Here is a 19,346-nt window from a genome sequence, read left to right as displayed (position 1 = left end):
CAAAGAGGAGACTGGAAATTTGCCTTCGAGTTCCATGGGTGGAAATAAGCGATGACGAACGACTGAAGATGTTCGAGGGGATAATTCCAAAGGAATACCTGGCTGATCATACGGACTGTACAGATGTTGCGGTGATATCACAACAGGGTCGAACAAAGGATTCGAAGGATAAACAACCAGTCTAAGTTGATCGTCAGGGGTCGGCTAACTCTCAAGAGTCTGGATAGGATTATCCGAAGATTCCAGGCCAATATCAGAAAGCGATCGAGTATCTAAGGGAGGTGGAGGACGAGATGACAAAGGTTGAACGCTCAGAATAATTCTAAGTTCAACACCTTGGTACTCAAGTGACGGCGGTAATTCTGGAAATGGCTCCTCAGATAATCTTTCAGATGGAAGAGAGGAAGAGGAACTAGGTGAACTAGACAGTTCATCCACGATGGCTTTGCCTCAAATAATAGGAATAAAGAGAGTAAATTCCAAGGCTTTAAATGTACTTTAAAATGAATGCTCATGATTTGGTCTAGAAAAGACTAACAGGGATGTTATGAGATCATGGGCGACAATTTTTTAAGATGCATAAACAAACTAGTGCTTTTTCATGTTTTAAGAGTCGAGAAAGAAGCAAAGGTGACTCTGTCACTTTCGATTTGAAGCGAGCTCGAAAGGACAAGTGCTTAGATGATCTTTTAAGCTTAAAGATTCGAAAAGATCAAATGACTACTCAAGATGATCTAGGTAAAAAGGATTACTAAATAACCGTGAACAGCAGAATACCTCCTGGAAAACCGAGAAGTACGAGCAGGTGATCTCCCCGAACGTTGTGTTTGGTGTATCATGTTTACAAGGCAGCATACTCGGCTTCCTATGGATAAAGGATTGCAGCCTAGTGGGGTCTCCCTTTATATAGTCGACGGTATGGGGAGCATAAATCCGTACTAGCACTGTCTAGTGCCGAAGCGAACAATAGCTGCTAGGTTTAAAGACGCCGAAACACGTCTCTAGCCTAGACCTTCTAGATCTGATCGTTAGGTTTCAAATGTGCCTTAGGTTAATTGAGTTCTTTTTAAAGTTTATCTTGAATTATGTCTCGGTTTTCAGGCCTTAGCGATGTGACTCGAAAAAATCCTGTATGCAACTAAATGAGACAAGACTTTCAATTTGATGAATTGTTTACACTAGAGAGGGTAGAAAACACAATCAAATGCAAACAACCAAGCAACTGAAAACAAAATAATTTTTTCACTGCTTCACTTTTTGAAAACAAAATATTGAAAAAATGCTTCCCAATCCCTATTTTCCTCACAAGTGCACTTCAAGCAGTCCTTTCAAAGGAAAAGAGAATTCTTTTGCTTTTCAAATGCAAATGCAACTCTAGTTTTCAATGATGCTAACTAACGTAACATATTGATGCAACAAACTAGAATTGTGTACTTTTCATGAAATGACAAAATGAATTTTTTGTAAAACACTTCAATGAAAAAGTTTTCGAGACAATCAATCCTGAAAAAGATGAAAAGACACAAAAAGAACTTCTTCCAAACTGATGACGCAATGACTCTACCGAAAACAAGACAAGCAACATGATCTATGCCAGAAAAGAGACGTTTGAACAATCAAACGAAACTCTTCAAACTTGAATGATGGAGATCAAAGCAATAAGAGGACTACAAACGAAATGCAAGGAGTAAATTTACCAACAACTTGACTCACTAAGTTCACAATCAACGAGATGGATGACAAGCTAGATGTCCTAGAGCCACTAACCATCCAAAGACTCAAGAAATCAAGCAAAAGAAGGAAAACCAACAAGCACACAAACCAAGCCAAATCAAGCTTTCCAGTCAGGGAGAAATAGCCTAAAACAAGCTAAGAGGCAGAAATCAAGAGAGAAAGACACACTGGTTGAGATCTAGGGTAAACCCTAATCTCCACCTACAGGCATTAGCGCGACTGCCTAATTGACAACAAGTGCCAGAGGGGGGTCAGCTCGACCCTTTTGGTCAAACTCGATCTGATCGATGTGACTGTTTTAGAAAAAACCGCGCTGACCGAGGATTCAAAGGAAAAAATAAAAATTTATTTAGGTAAAAAACAAACTTGCTACTGTAAATTTTAGACTCAGAGCAGTAAACCAGGCAAAGCAGAGAACACTAGAGGGAAATGGTGATACTATAAAAGTTCACACAAAACCATGAAATTACAATCAATCAAACAGAAGGATTGGATCCCCAGTGGAGTCGCCAATTTGTGATGCAGGTAAATTCTAAGTGTGGACACAAACAATTCCTCTAGCCCGAGAGAGCGGGTCTAGTCACAAACAAACAATCTATGGAAGATTTCCTTAGGCTAGAATCAATTAAGAGGGCCTACCTCTTAGAACGCTATTCCGCTTGGTGATGATCCTGCTTCCTTGCTCTAGCTATCTTTCATTTCCTTCCTTCGCACACCTGAAACAAGCAAACAATAGTAAACAACAAACGTAATAGCATACAATATTGTATTCAACCTACTTAATAGGTCAAGAAACATTAAGCCATAAATATTTGCGATGACGTTTCATGTAGGAAATCAATCGATAGTTGCATCTATTTTTGAGAATATTTTTCGGCGGAAATCACATTATAATACTTTTGTCGACGTGTTTCAAACCAACGAGTGTGGTTCATCGTCATGACAAGTTGAAAAATCAAATCATGGTTGCATGTTAAATAGGGAGAGCAGATCTTCCAACGGCTATATTTGACTAGGAAACGACTATATTGGACTGGGCAATTTGACTGAGAAACAGCTAAATTTGACTGGCCAACTTGACTGGACCGAGGGAAAGGGACAAGAAAAGTTTTTTTTGTTATAATTATTACCAAATTTTTTGTTATATTTATTACCAACATTTGTATAAAGGTAAAGTATGTATTTAATAACCAAGAGAATGAAACAATTAGTTATTAAATTCAACAAGTTGCATCTATATTAGTTCAAGAAGAGATTACAACCGATGTCTTGACATTGTTGTTCTCCTCTGACATATCCGGGTTCCCACACTTCTGCTAGCATCTCATGGATAGCCTCGATAATGGTAGTCTCAAGGCTCTTCCCTTTAGTCTTCACACCAAACCAAACTCACAATTCTCCCTTAAACACAAACTAGAAAGCTACAAACTATGGGTAGCTTGCTGACTACTCCAAAATCAAAACCTCAACCAGAACTTAATTAGGACTAAAAGCTAACTTGTGCTTGGGAAAAAGAGAGGTTTATATAGTTGGGATGGAGGGGAGATGGTTCCTCTTCTCATGGGAGAAGGCCTTATCTCTTGGATTAGTTCCATCCTAATAGGGGAAAGGAGCCCAAACTAATCTCTTCGACTCCATCCGGCCTAACCATTTACCAGACTTCTATTATGAAGCTTCTAGAGCTGGAAGCTTCGACTCCATATTTAAAAAACTTTCCAAAAGAGGATCGATGTGACTGAGAAAGGGCTCAGTTGATCTTATCAGTGCTAGGGACAATTTTAAACCCTACATATCGGCACAAGGAGGACACGAGTCATCAGTGTCAGTCTTGTAAACTGGGATAAACATAAGATTTTTGGGAAATGATGCAAAAAGGAATTGTTCTACTCATGAAGAGGGACACAATGGGAGTTTCTTCATGATAGGAAAGCATGTCGGGTACACTGTAGAGGTCCTCCAGGATCGTGGATAGGGAGTATAGGGACAGTGATAAAATGATGTGTAACAGTCCTGGATCATCTTAAGGAAGTGGAATCACTAAAACAAAACCTTACTGACCTTCCTTAGTTGTTATAGGATCCCCAAGGGCTAAACCACCCATCCAGGTGTCCAAACCCTGAGTTCACTTGCCTTTTCACTGATCTGGACTCCCAGTTGCGTGCACGGGCCTACATCCATGTGATTTTAGGCCTCCAATCACATGCATAACCACTACAAGGGTGCAACTGTAGCATTTTTCAGCCAATTCTATGCCTGAGACAGCGAAATTTGTGCACCTTTTAAGGGCTAGACTCCAAGTTATTTCCCATAACTTGATGAAACTTTCCAAAATGATAAATGACACAAAGAAAAAGCTTCTAACATAAAACTTGATCAATGGCTTGGCCTAACCAAGCCTAACCATGATAGACATTCCATCAAACACATCATGAACATGAAATCTACAAGTCATAAATACACATCTAAACATAGAGGTCTCATAATTATCTGAGATTCATCGAGAAGGTCTGACACCCTCTCACAATGGCTGCATTATCATCTATTAGGTCATACATTCATTAACATTTCATTTACTAATCAAAACATGAGGAGAGCCATAACCAAAGCCTATCATAAACCATGCTTATAACCAACACAATAAAAAATGATAGAACAAACATTAAAACAACATATTAACAAGTATATTTACACATGGAACACAAGAGGGAAAGATCTCTTATTAACATATGCAAAAGCCAACCAAGTTAGGGACTTCCACGTACCACCCAACCATAGATTGAGCTGAACCAAATATTTCTTTCAGCCAATCATCCCTGTGCCATATTCCAAGCATGAATGTGATACTTGCAACAAAACAACCATGGCTCCTCAGGATTTACCGCAATCCACCAAGGGATTCCTAGGCCGAAGCCCTCATCTATACAACCAAGTTTTACCGCAATCCCGCCAAGGGATTCCTAGGCCCAAACAAGAACATACACTACCAGACTTTACTGTAATCCCACCACATACCAATCCAGGGATCACTATGCCTATACAAGCATGGATGCCTCGAGATCTCCCCACCTAAACCGTGAGTAATTTCTTCGTCTCCACCCTCTAGGAATTACCGTGTATCCCTCCATTACCAGTCAAGGGATTCCTAAGCCCAATGAGGATATTCACAACTAAGATTTACGGTGTATCCTGCCATTATCAGTCAAGGGATTCCTAGGCCTTGTGATTTTTCCTGAGACCACCCCACTCAGTTTTGAAACCATTCAGAAATTCAACTCAACCAAGTAAAAGAATCCCATCACACCATGGTTAGCCAAAAATGGAAAGGCAAGGTTGAAAACCATTGCCACACCTGGAAAAACCCATGTCAACGGCAACAAGAGAAGTAAATACACACATGCATGTACCATGCATTCCAAAACTAGCAAGAAAATCATGCATGCAACTCGATACCTACAAGTAATCTCATTGTAGTCGCTTGATCTCGCTCTTCCTTACTTGACCTTAGCTTATCTTTGTTTTCTTGTCCTTCCTTTGCCTTTCTTTCCTCCAATGCTAGAGTGCTCCAAAAATTCTCTAAGTGTGTGAGACAGAGAATGGAGAGAGAGCTCCACCCAAAAATTTTCAAAAGTCCATGAACTGATCATTAGAAGCCTTTTTATCAATGAGGCCTCTATTTTCTTCAATTTCCATTAGTTTTCCTTCATTTTCCTCCTCACATGCAACTTATGACCTTTCACCTTCCTTTTCTCCTAATTTACATTATTTTCATAAATAAAATGCCAATAATTGCCTCTTGCCTTTCTGTTGTGGCCAACAACAACCCCCCTTCTTATTTAGTTTTCTCACTAACACTAAATAAGTGGGGACCCTTATCCATAAAATTCAAAAAAATAAAATTAGGACTTTTATTCCTTTTTGAATAAATCTTACTATCATAAACTTAGGAGAATACCCGAAAAATCTAAAAAGACTTAAGTTCTATGATAAGTTCAAACAAAACTGTTCTCTCGATAAAGAGCGTCGCACCACATCGCAAAAAGGTAATAGATGCTTTCCTACAAACCGAATCCTAAGATTGTGAAATCGCGATGCGAAATCATGCGCTGAAGACATTCATCGCATCGCAGTTTTAATGTGCTTCAAGTATCACTTAAAGTGAAATACCTCAAACCGCCGATATGCGATGGCGCGTCTCACAAATCGCATTGCGCAGAAAACATATGGTAATAGATGATTGCCACACGTAACGGATTAGAGATATTGCGATAAAGCGATAGTGCGATCTGTGATATTGCGAAGCAAATCGCAAATTACCTTATCGCAGATCTGCAGGGATCGTCGTTCGAAAAAGGCCTTTCCACAAACCGATGCCCAGTTATGCACGTTAATGTTAATTTAATGAGTTAGTTGGCAATCATTAATGAAATATGGTTTTGATCTGATCGAAGAGCCATTTCACGTAAGGTGATATATTTTATATGATTTCGGCATTTAAAGCTTTCCCGTCACCTTTTTCTTATCATTACTCTTGCCTCATTTGCAAATTGTAGGAGCGAAAAGCAGAGAGGTATACATAGTAGTGTTCAGAATATTATGGGAAAGAAAGGAAAGGCTCCAAGTTCTGAAGACAAAGAAATGACGCCCTTATACATGGACACCACCTGTAATAGAGATGCCGACATTACTACTTGGGAAGGCATGCACAGTCTACTCGAGGAAGAAAATCCCAGAGTAATGGAGGTTACAGCTACTGCAGACTCACGCGGGTCATCTGAGGCGTCAATTACAGAACTAGCATGTTCGTTCTTGCACCGGATAGCGGCAAGGCCCAAGATTCTTCCATACACAGACATGGTCAAATGGGTACTAGATAGCGCTGAGATAACAAATAGACAGTTTAAGACTTAGAGCTAAGAACTCATGGAATCATTCTTTCCACAAAATTTAAGGTTTACATCCTCTAACAAAAATCGCGCAAGAGGTGAAAAATAGCACTACGGAAGCCCGAATTAAGAAATGGAGGCAGTTTCCGATGCGCGATTAATCATGCATCGCCAGGCAAAACCTCTTGAAAAGGAAAGCCTCTAATCACTCAGTCACCTGTAAACCCGGAAAATTGTAGGAAAAAGTGCTAAAGGCGAAAAGCAAAACCTGAGCTCTAAAAACCAGTGGTATTTATCAGGGATATCTTCAAGTGGTATGTAAATTTCTACCAAATGTGAAGCATCTACAGACAAGCTGGAGACAAAAGGCTCAAGAAAGAGCAAAGTCCATCATAAGGTTAACCAAGTTAAATTGGAATTCTTATTGGCAGTACTTGGTTAAATCACACAGTCAGTGCATGACTCTCAAGTGTCTCACTAACTCTGCCAGGAAGATGGCGCCAGCACTTGTCGATTCCGTTTTCGCAGGACAGCTAAAGTCGGAGGTCTGTCAGCCATCTCTCCTCAAGCTGATGCTAGATGCTTGCGACTAGAAAGATCAGATACATAGATAGTTAATTGCCAGTTTTAGTTTTAGTTTCGCTTTATTTTTGCCTGAAATGAGGACGGTCATTTAAACCACCTCCTATATTTTTGTAATAAACTATGTTTAGATTTAGCTAGTAGTATTTAAACCCTTCTCACGCATTTAGAGAAGGGTCCTGAAATTTATTAAAAACTTGTGCTCAGAACATGCACTTCTGCACCCTTCGAGGAGGTTTTGATGAATGAATGGAACAAGATTTATTGATATATGTGTTTAATATCTACTACTGAAATTGCACTTTTGTACTCTTAGTAGATGTTGAATTAAGAAGAGATAAATCATTATTGCTGGAGCTCATGAGTAGAACTCGTTATAAATGGTACTTTTATCTCTTAACAAATTCTGCTTATGTGTTATGGTGATATTCATGTTCAGTTATTTATGTATGAATGCTTGAATGCTTGAGTTATCATTTGGCACTTCTGTATGGTGATATCCATTTATTTATGCTTAATATATGAGGGACTTATTATGTGATATGTTTTCATAATTGTTCGGCTAACTTTTTATACGAAACAATTCATCTTTATTGAATTCTTTTCTTATAGCAATTTAATGATCTGTATTATCAATTGATGTAGAAACTATTTTAGATCGCATAATTGAAAGATTAAATCCCAGGGTAGTTTTAGAATTAGATATTTCTGTTCATTAGAATACAATTGCATGCTGTTAAATTAGATTTAGAATAAAAGCATTTTACTTAGAAGTTATTAGGAAGGAAATATCAATTCTCAACACACACACCCATAGATTGGGAAACTGGTCTCATATCCCTAGTCGGACCCACTATACCAAATGGAAAAGGAGCTGCTAACCAAGGTCCAGACTGGGTGGGTATCCCCCTTGTTGTAGACCCGATTTTCAAGGCTTCAACACTTTCCAAAGCCTTTGCCAATTTCCTTTAGCCATAATAAACCAAATGAACACCCACTAGGATGTTTTTCCCAACATTCAATCTTGGAATATATGTCCCATGACCTTCGTCTTATTTAATTTTTACACGGAAAATTAACCAAGGTTGTTACAGGTATTTAAAAATATGATCACACCCTATGTTTTCTTTTGATCGCTGGATTACCACGCACTCAAGACAATATTTGCCTCCTCCCCTACCGAAAATGCCATATATAGATTCCTTCAACAACTTGATGGCTAATGAGCCAAAATACCAAAAGGATAAGCCTCCACGATTTGTGAAAATCTTGGATGAAATCCCCAAAGTGAAGATCAATGCCTCTCAATATCAATCTCATGCCTTACAATTGGTTGAGTGTGGTTTGGTCAACCAGGTCATGGGGATCTGTTTGTACCCTTTCTTAGTGAATATTTGGGTTGAAAAAAAAACTAGAAACTCTTAATCAAGTGTCTCTTAGTGAAAAAAACTAGAAACCCTTGCTTGGTGAATATTTGAGACCTCCCCTCTAAAACCAAAATTTTGGATTAGGTTTGTTGATGACACTAGTGTAAACTGGCCACATGGAGACAAAGAGATAAATAACATTCTAGACCACCTTAACAACTTATCTAAAGACATCCAATTCACTACGGAGGTTGAAGAAAACAAATGCATCCCTTTCCTCGACATTCTCATCCTTAGGAATGAAGATGGATCATTAGGACACAAGGTGTTTGAGAAGAAATCTCACATGTGTTGGAAATAATACTGAGAGGGGGGGTGAATCAGTATTATCAGATCAATAATTTAATTTTCAAAACTGATTTGTATATGCTACTTCAGCTCAGTGAACTAGTGTGTATACACAACTGTACTTAATGAAACCAGCGTATATGCAGAGATCTTTTGATTTACCCAAATTATCATGTATTAAACTTTAATCAATATATCAAGAATTCATTAGACAGTGCAGTAAAAGCATAATAAAGCATCACACATAAGCAACACACATGAACACCAAGATATAAGGTGGAAACCCTGAAAACCACCTACTACTGTTGTCTCTGTCTTCTTTTAATAATAAGAAAATTCTGTTTACAATTTTTGTACTAGTGCAGTCTTATACCAGTATGCAGGCTTCTACCTACAGAAGGCTACAACCTTCTCTCATTCTCCAGCTTCTACTGGAAGGGAGCTACAACCCCCTAGCTCTTGTACTAGCTGATATGTTTGCTAGTACGTAGGCGCCGACCTACAGAAGGATATGACCTTCTTTCTTCCTTCAGGGACCTCGTTTCATAAATTTTCAGACTAGATCCATCAACAACATCATTCAATCATCAAATATATCTGCATCAACCAATCTCCTTTTGAACCAACCACAACCGAATCAATCAATCACTTTGACAACCCATCAATCTGATCATTCAGAATGCTGTCACTAGACTATAATAACCAGAACCCAAAACTTTGCAACAGCAACCAGAAACAACTGAAACATACTTTATAAGGTATACGCTACTTCCATGTGTTGAACCTGCGTGTGTATGCGCTTTTACCACAGTGAAACAACGTACAGATCTACAAATCAAATTTATGATGTATACACTACTTTGATATGTAGAACTAGCGTGTATACGCGCCTTTCCTAAAGTGAACCTGCGTACATAACTGTAAATGATGATTTAAACATTACAACTATTCCAGACTTCTGTCATACCCAGATCATCATATTTACAGACTACAACATGCACCAGTTATTCAGATACATGATCAAACCACATAAAGATAAATCATTCCAAGCCTTAAGATCTCGATACATAATTATATCTTATCCTTCATCAAATACTAAGGTTCATCCTTGGTTCAGATTAAGCACAACACCATAAGCCAATTACCTGCATATTAGATCTCACACTTCATTAGATATTCGATACTTCTCCTCCTTTTATAGTTTTAGGCCTTTCTCAATACCATGGACCAAAACCACTTAGGACCAATACCTTGGACCCAATACCTAGGGTCAATACCTCGGACCAGATAAATTAGACCAACACCATGGATCAAAATACCATGGACCAAATACTTCGGACCAAAAATTTAGTTTTCCAAGGTATACACGCTTTTCCTTCAGAGAAAGTGTGTGTGTGCGTATACGCGACTTGTATACAGTGAACCTGCATGTATACACAGCTTGGTCAATGGTGAACCTACGTATACCTCTCTTTCTTCATTTTGTGAAGACTGATCTGTAATTCTTTGTTGTTTACCTGCTATACTTTGATTCCTGGAAGCTGTCCTACATTGCATTTTGTCACATCTGATATCTCTTCTGTAGATTCATCTAGTTACCATATACAAGTGAGTTTTCTACTACAAGTGGGTTGCCATAAAGTATAACACATACATCATAATTCCAACAATCTCCCCCTTTGGAATTCATTGCAACAACAACCACACCAAGTCACTCTCCCCCTTTGACATCAAGGGCAAAGGGTCATGCTCCCCCTGAGTGCATGCTGAATTCTCTGATATGTTGAAGTGTGCTGATTGAGCTCTCATGATCGAGTCCATGCTCCCCTGAGCATAAGAAAGGTCTACAAAAATATGTTCTAAAAGAAGAACATGACTCTATACATACATCACAAATGACCTTCTTCTCACCAAAGACTCATACATACATCCATCTCCCAACCAAGTGGGGATATACCAAATTTGACTCATCCACCCAACCAAGTGGGGATATATCAATTGTTTATACATGTCAAAAACAAGAAACATTACATCATCCATCCCATGCATAGTGGGGTTACAAATTAGGTCTTTTCATGACCTTTACAAACAGAGACCAAATGTTTTTTTTTAAACAAGACCATGATAGTCATCAGCAACTATCATATGATCTACACCATCAGCAGCATCATCCAAACCAGCAACCTGTATATGTCCATCATTAGTTCTCAAAATATCATCAACCATGTTCTCCCCCTGAACCTGTTCCACTTGTTCACTATCAGATCTGATCATTGCATATGTCAGAAAGAGATATCAAAGCATCATCATCAATTAGATATACATCAAGTTATCAACAACTTTATGAGGACCAATATATTTCCACATGTTATCAACAGATTGAAACCATCATCAAACAGAGCAGATAATTGACAGAACCATAACAGACCCCTTTTTCTTGAGTCTGGCCACTGCTTTTCTTCAAACCAACAGATATGCGGCTGTGCCCACAGAAACTCGCGTATGTATGTGACTACGTTTTATGAAACTCGCGTATAACCACCTTTCTTTGAAGAAAATAGGATTTAACAGCAGGATGATGCAGCAACTACTCCCATCTTTTGCCTAAGATATTCAAATGTCTCTCGGGGCAGTGGTTTAGTGAATATATCAGCAAACTGTTCTTTGGAGGGAACATACTCCAATTTGACCTTTTGTTCAAGCACTTGTTCACGTAGGAAATGATATTTGATGGGTATGTGCTTGGTCTTGGAGTGCATGACTGGATTCTTTGAAATACTGATGGCACTTGTATTATCACATAGAATGGAGATGGGTGGAGTACATGTGATCTGAATATTTTGCAAGGTTTGCATCATCCAAAGTAGTTGTGTGCAGCAAGATGCCGCAGCCACGCATTCTGCTTTAGCTGTAGATAATGCAATTGAACTTTGTTTCTTGTTGAACCAAGACACTAACCTGGAACCCATATAGAATGCACCACCACTAGTGCTTTTTCTGTCATCAACACTTCCTGCCCAATCCGCATTTGTATATGCATGAAGTGTAAGATCTGTATCTCTAGGATACCATAAACCAAAGTTCTATGTTCCTTGAAGATATTTGAAAATCCTTTTGACTGCCTGAAGGTGTAATTCCTTTGGATTTGCTCGGAATCTTCCAACTATTCCCACTGCATGCATGCTGTCAGGTCGGGTACCTGTTAGATAAAGCAGACTGCCAATCATGGATTTGTAAGTTGGTTGATGTACTACTGTTGGTTCATCATTTGAGCTAAGATTGCATCTTGTTACCATTGGGGTACATACTGGTTTAGAATCTTCCATGTCGTACTTTTTTAGGATCTGTTTGAGATATTTGGTTTGTGAGAGAAAAATACCATCTTTATTTTGTTGAACTTGTAGACCAAGAAAATAGGTAAGCTCACCAAGCAAGGACATCTCAAATTCTTGCTGCATTACTGAAGCAAAATTCTGACTCATGGATTCTTCATTTCTACCAAAAATGATATCATCAACATAAACAACAATTATTAGCAATTTACCAATGTCAATATTTGTATATAGATTTCTATCTGTTGACCCCTTTGAAAAACCCTGTTGGTGGAGATATTTGTCAAGACGATAATACCAGGCCCTTGGAGCCTGTTTTAGACCATAGAGAGCCTTTCTGAGTTTGCATACAAGTTTTGCATCATTTCCAAGAATGAATCCTTCTAGTTGTTCAATATAGACTTCTTCTTCTAATTTTCCATTAAGAAAGGCAGAATTTACATCCATTTGGTATACTTTGAATTTCTGAAAACTAGAAAGAGCAAGAAACATTATTATGGCTTCAAGTCTAGCAACAGGTGCAAAAGTTTCTTCAAAATCTATACCTTCTTATTGAGCATATCCTTTGCAAATGAGTTTGGCCTTGTTTCTGATAACTTCTCCATTTTCGTTTAGCTTGTTTTTGAATATCCATTTGGTTCCTATGATATTCTTATCATGAGGTCTAGGAACTAATTCCCAAGTATTATTCTTTTCAATTTGCTTAAGTTCTTCATTCATGGCCTTGACCCAACATTCATCTCTACATGCTTCATTTACATTTTGAGGTTCAGTGGAAAATAGTAATGCTAGATAGCTTGAGGCTTCGGCAATGGTTCTTCTTGTTTGCACACTTGCCCCTTTTTCCCCTAAAATTTGAGTTTTTGGATGATTTTTGAACATACCTAGACATAGTCTTTTCTTCTATCGTTATCTCTTCTTCTGGTGCTTCATTGATTTCTTCTTCAGAATCAGTGTGCTTTTGATGTGGGAAAATGATCCTCATCTTCTTCATTGTCATAATCTTCGGTTTTATCTGTTTTGGATTTTTGTATGCTTCATCAACCACAACATCAATACTTTCAATAATTTTCCCAAGTCTTTTATTATAACATTTATATCCTTTACTTCGGGAAGAGTAGCCAAGAAGAATACCTTCATCTGCTCTGGGTTCAAACTTACCAAGTTTTTCATCAGTCCTTTTGATGTAACATTTGCTTCCAAAAACTTTGAAGTATTTTATAGTAGGAGTCTTACCATACCAAAGTTCATGTGGAGTTTGAGTGTTGTTTACCCGAACATTTGCTTGGTTGAGAATAGTGACGGTGGCGAATGCAGCTTCACCCCAGAAGGTTGCAGGAGTTCCAGATTCATCTAGCATAGCACGAGCCATTTGTTGAACAGTTCTGTTCATCCTTTCTACCACTCCATTTTGCTGAGGAGTCCTTGCAGTGGAGAACTACCTTTTTATTCCATGTTGTTCACAAAAGTCAAAGAATTCATTCGAGGTAAATTCCCCTCCTCGATCAGATCTGAGGCATTTGATTTTGCGATCTGATTCATTTTCAACCAAAGCTTTGAAGGCTTTGAACTTTTCAAATGCTTCATCTTTATGCTTTAGAAGACCTATCCAACACATTCTGGAGGAATAATCAATGAACAATATAAAGTATTCTTCTCCATGAGGTGACTTTTTCCTTGATGGTCCACATAAATCAGTATGAACAAGTTCAAGAGGCTTACTAGCTGACCCTTCCTTTTCGATGAAGTGAGATCTAGTTTGCTTAGCAAATTGACATGATTTGCATATAGTATTTTTAGGAATGTTGATATCTGGAAGATCACGTACAACTTGGAATCTGCATGCTTTTCTTATTTGAGAAAATCTTAGATGTCCCAATCTTCCATGCCATAGCCAATTTTCATCGTTTTTGCTTAGATAGCATTGTTGTTGTCCTCCCTTGAGTATGTATAGGTTGTTTGGATTTCTTGTACCTTTGATCACGGTTTCTCTTGTATCAAGCTCACGAACAACACATCCATTTGATTGAAACATTACTTCATTTCCTTGATCACACATTTGACTCACGCTCAACAGGTTATGCTTTAAGCCATCAACATGCATAACATTCCCAGCTTTAACTTTTTCTTTCAAGAAAACAAAGCCTTTACCTTTTATGACAACAGGAGTTTCGTTTCCAAATGAGACACTCTTTTCCTTTTCTAAGGCATTATATGAGTGTAGTTTTTCTTTGTCACCTGTCATGTGTTTTGAGCATCCACTGTCGATGTACCACTGGTTTTCTTGTCCTTCTGCATACAGGGCTATACCACATCTTTCTGTTTGCGGTTATTTCTTTCTCCATATTTTGGGATTTAATGGAGTTTGCTCCTTTTGAGATATTTTCCGAAATTTACTCCTGCATTCATATTCTTCATGGCCAAAGTTGTTACAGATTGAGCATTCTATTTCATTTTCAAGAAAAAAAAAGTTATTATAGGAACTTTTCTTGATCCCTGTCACATTCCTTTGATTTCGTGCTTCTCTAGTCATGATGGTTTTGTAAGCAACACATTGAGCAACTTTGTGTCCAAAATTATGACATGAGAAACATTGACCATTAAAGAAGTTCCTGCAATTATCGAATCTACTGACCTGGTGATTGTAGTTTCTATTGATATTTGTCTTTGAAGCAGACTGAGTACAATTTATCTGAGGTTGATTGTGGCTTCTGTTCATCCTTGAAGTAAATTGAGCTTGATTTACCTGGTGATTTGCTTTATGCCTTTGCTGACGATTATCAAACTGTTCACTGCTCTTTGTTGCATCAAGATAGCTTTTAGTGGAGGTTGACGGCTTTTGTGATTGAGATGCTTCTTCAGTATATCCAAGACCTGTCTTTATCAGAGGAGAACGTTGCACTAATTTCATTTAAGGTTTGTGAGCCTTTAGCAAATCTAAGATTGAGATTTTTTGTTTTCTCAAGATCCTTTCTTAGACCCACAATTTCACATTCTAGTTTTTCATTGTGTTTTTCTCTTTCAGCAAGTTGGTATGTCAAGGTATCTATAATCATATTATTTTCTTCTAAACAGATTTTGAGTTTAGAGATTTCTTCATAAAGGTCATTTTCATCTAAAGCATCCAAAAAATCATCATCTTCATAAGCCATCAGAAGTCTATAGTCATTACTATTTTCATCTTCATCACTATTTGATAAACCATCACTATCTTCATGAGTATAGTAGCTCTTTTTACTTACACTTTGTTTTCTATTCCATTTTGCAGATTCCTTCCCTTTATCATATTTATCTTTATGAGGACATTTGGCAGCATAATGACCGACTCTACCACAGGAAAAACATTTGAAAGGTAGTTTACCTCTGAATCTTCCGGAACCCCGTTGAAGCTTCTTGACAAAGTTTACTTCCTCTTCTTCTTCTGAAATATGTCTTGATTCATTAACAACTTCTTTTCCTTTTGTTGAAGCTTTAAATGCGGCTTCTCTCATATCTGATGGACCTCCTTTTCTCATCTCAAAGGCAGTTAAGGTTCCGTGAAGCTGTGTCATAGTAATAGTTTGTAGATCCTGCTTTTCTTCTATGGCAGATAATTTTGATTTAAATTTAGCAGATAAGGATCTTAAAAAATTTGCAACTAAGGTAACTTCCTTTATCTCTTCACCCAGATTCTTCATGCAATTAACAACCTCATCTATACGTAAGAAGTAACTAGCTATACTTTCATCATTGTGGATCTTGAGAGTTTCATATTGAATTCTGAGAGTTTGAAGTTTAGCACGTTTTACCTGAGAGTCTCCTTCATAGCTTATAACGATTTTGTCCCATATTTCTTTGGCTGATTTGAGTTGCATAACTTTGACAAACTCTGATTGTGACAGACTTCCCAATAATGTATTGACAGCCTTGGCATTGGTTTCATATTGCTTTTTACTTGTCGTATCTGTAGGAATTGCTGATAGAAATGTATATCCTCCTTCCACGATTTCCCGGACATCTGTTCCAAGAGATTGAAGATAGGTTGTGGTTCTTACCTTCCAATAAAAAAAGTTGCTCCCATCAAAGATTGGCAGTCTGATGGATCCCCTGCTTTCTTGATTACTCATGATGATGGATCTTCCTTCAAGCAATCAAGCTTCTTCTGAAGGACCTGCTTCGATACCAATTGTTGGAAATAATACTGAGAGGGGGGGGGGGGTGAACTATTCAAATCATGAGAAATTAGTCACTTACGACTACCTCTCATGGAAATGGTCATACGTGAATGACTTACTTAACGCAGTTGAATCCCAAAAATGATATCTAATATAATGCACTGCGTAAACCCCCTATACTTAAAGACCTATCTTCCATATATTGAAGGAGTCACTGATAAGTTGGCCAGATTGATACCTCTTTCAAACCCCTAATAACTATCAGGCAAGAAATGAGATCAGTAAAGGATAGTCTTGATCACCTCCAGCACAAAGGGGTTTACAAGGTCACATGTTCATGTGGAGAATGTTATATTGGTGAGACAGGGAGATCCTTCAAGATCAGACCCAAGGAACATGGCGCTGACATTATAAATGACAGATCCAGATCTTTGGCTCTTGCGGCACACTCAACAAAAACATGATACCATGTTTGCCTTTTGTCACATCTGATATCTCTTTTGTAGATTCATCTAGTTACCATATACAAGTGAGTTGTTCTGCTACAAGTGGGTTGCCATCAAGTACAACACATACATCATAATGCCAACAACATGGAAAACTACCTTCATGCTGAATTGCATCATCATCTTGCACAAAAGATAAGAGTGCTCAAAATTCTCTTCACTAGGGCATTGAGGATTTCAGACTCAGAGCATGTGGATGAGGAGATTAAATATTTGAAGAAGGTCTTTACTAGCATAGGATATAAAAAAAAGGACATCATTAAAACCATTAATAGAGCTAGAGATGGAATCAAAACAAGACCCTCTTCAGCAGACTCTCAGCTGCTCAGGAAGACCTATCTTCCATACATTGAAGGAGTCACTGATAAGTTGGCCAGATTGATACCTCTTTCAAACCCCTAATAACTATCAGGCAAGAAATGAGATCAGTAAGGGATAGTGTTGATCACCTCCAGCACAAAGGGGTTTACAAGGTCACATGTTCATGTGGAGAATGTTATATTGGTGAGACAGGGAGATCCTTCAAGATCAGACTCAAGGAACATGGCGCTGACATTATAAATGACAGATCCAGATCTTCGGCTCTTGCGGTACACTCAACAAAAACATGACACCATGTTTGCCTTGAAGACACTAAAATTCTTGCCAAGGAAATACATCAATATAAGAGAAAGATCCAAGAATCCCTTGAAATCATTAAACATCCTCACAATATTAACAGAGATGGGGACATGAATATTAGTAGAAGATGGATCCCCTTGCTCACCAAAGAAACCATATCTCACAACCAAGACTGACCCCCTCTATCCCTAGCTCCCTCCGTCGCTTTTATCCTCATTCCACCTTTCTTCTATTCCCTCTCCTCATTATTCTCTCCCTCTTAATACTCTCTAGCCTTCCCTCTTCCTTTCTCTTTCCTTTGCTTTCATAGCTCCCCTATCCTGGTCCGCCCCAATAATATTACTATCCTTGTCTAGTAATTAAAAGCTTAAAAACACATAGGATTAATTTAATTTAATTATTTCATCTAATATAAGATAATAATTATTAACTTTATTATTATTAGTGTTAGTTATGTAATTAACACTAATAATAATAATATTTAATTATAACAATGATTATTATTTTTTTTCCAAAGCCTCCTCATATTGAAGAAAATAGCTCCCGTCCCCAGAATCGTCAAAAAAGAAAAACAGTTTTCATATATTGCATATCCATGACAATAAAACCAACAAGCTTCTATTTCCCGGGTCTCCTCTTCCGAGGAAAACAACCCAAACAGAAAATAGATGCACAAGTCAAGTTGAAGATACAGAAACAGTTTTACAAAAAGAAATATCATTTCAGCTGTTAACAAAAAACGACTTTGACAAGACTATTAAGTCTCCAGCAAAATATCAGTCTATGAGTAAGGAGTTTGATCCGAGGCATGGATCTCGCCATTGAGCTCCTTCACTATTCTCCAACTGCCCAAATCTTGTTGTAAACCTTCTTTAGAAAGCCTATCTGCTGAATCATTATGTTCCTTGTAGATGTGGCATAGAGAGAAAAGATTAAATGAAAGCTTTAAGTTCTGAGTCTGTTCTAATAAAGGTCTCAAAATATAGTTTTGACATCTACATTTCCCATTAGCCCATTTAATAACATTTAAAGAATCCCCAAAAATCTGCACTGTGAAGATGTTCCTGTGGATAAGCCAACATAAGAGTAGTTTTAGTGCAGATAACTCTGCAAAGTTATTTGAGCTAGTGCCTAAACCCACGGATGCTTTTAGAATCTATCTTTCATTTAGATGAATGACCAATCCTGCTCTTGCTTTATTGTTCTGAGAAGCCCCATCAAAATAAGCCCACGGAACTCCTTCCTTGATTTGTTCCTCTCTAACCTGTCTGGGATTCCTCTCCTCTTCTGAATCGGGAATGTTTGAGTAAATAGAGGTACATTGTATGGCAATTGACTCAGCAGAGGTTTCCTTATCCAAAAAGATGCATCTATTCCTAGCAATCCAGATGCCCCATGAAATAATTGGAGGTAAATTCCGTAGTTTCCCCTCTAGATATAAGCGCCACCATTTATACCATACATCAGTGATGTTTTCCCCCTCCCAGGCTACCTATTTTTGAATGAGCTTCTCAACTTCCACCCACACTTTTTTCACTACAGGACAATCTATAAATAGATGCCTTATTGTTTCAGAATCATTTTTGCATAAACAATTATTATTATTATAATCAAATGTTTTAATATTAATAGCAATCTAGAAAATCAATATATTATATGATTAAATTCTTATAAAGTTGTAGCATTAAAACAAATATTTAAAACAAGATTAATAATAATTATTATGGTCATCATTAATTAGCTTTAAAAGCATATATATAATAATAGGGTTAATATCATTGTCTTCGTTAATTAACTTTAATATTAATCTTTTACTAAT

Source organism: Pinus tabuliformis, chromosome 2_2 (assembly GCF_031772625.1).
Source record: "Pinus tabuliformis cultivar Carrire ecotype Pingquan chromosome 2_2, CPIR1, whole genome shotgun sequence".
Lineage (NCBI taxonomy): Eukaryota > Viridiplantae > Streptophyta > Pinopsida > Pinales > Pinaceae > Pinus > Pinus tabuliformis.
This window is presented reverse-complemented; position numbering follows the sequence as displayed.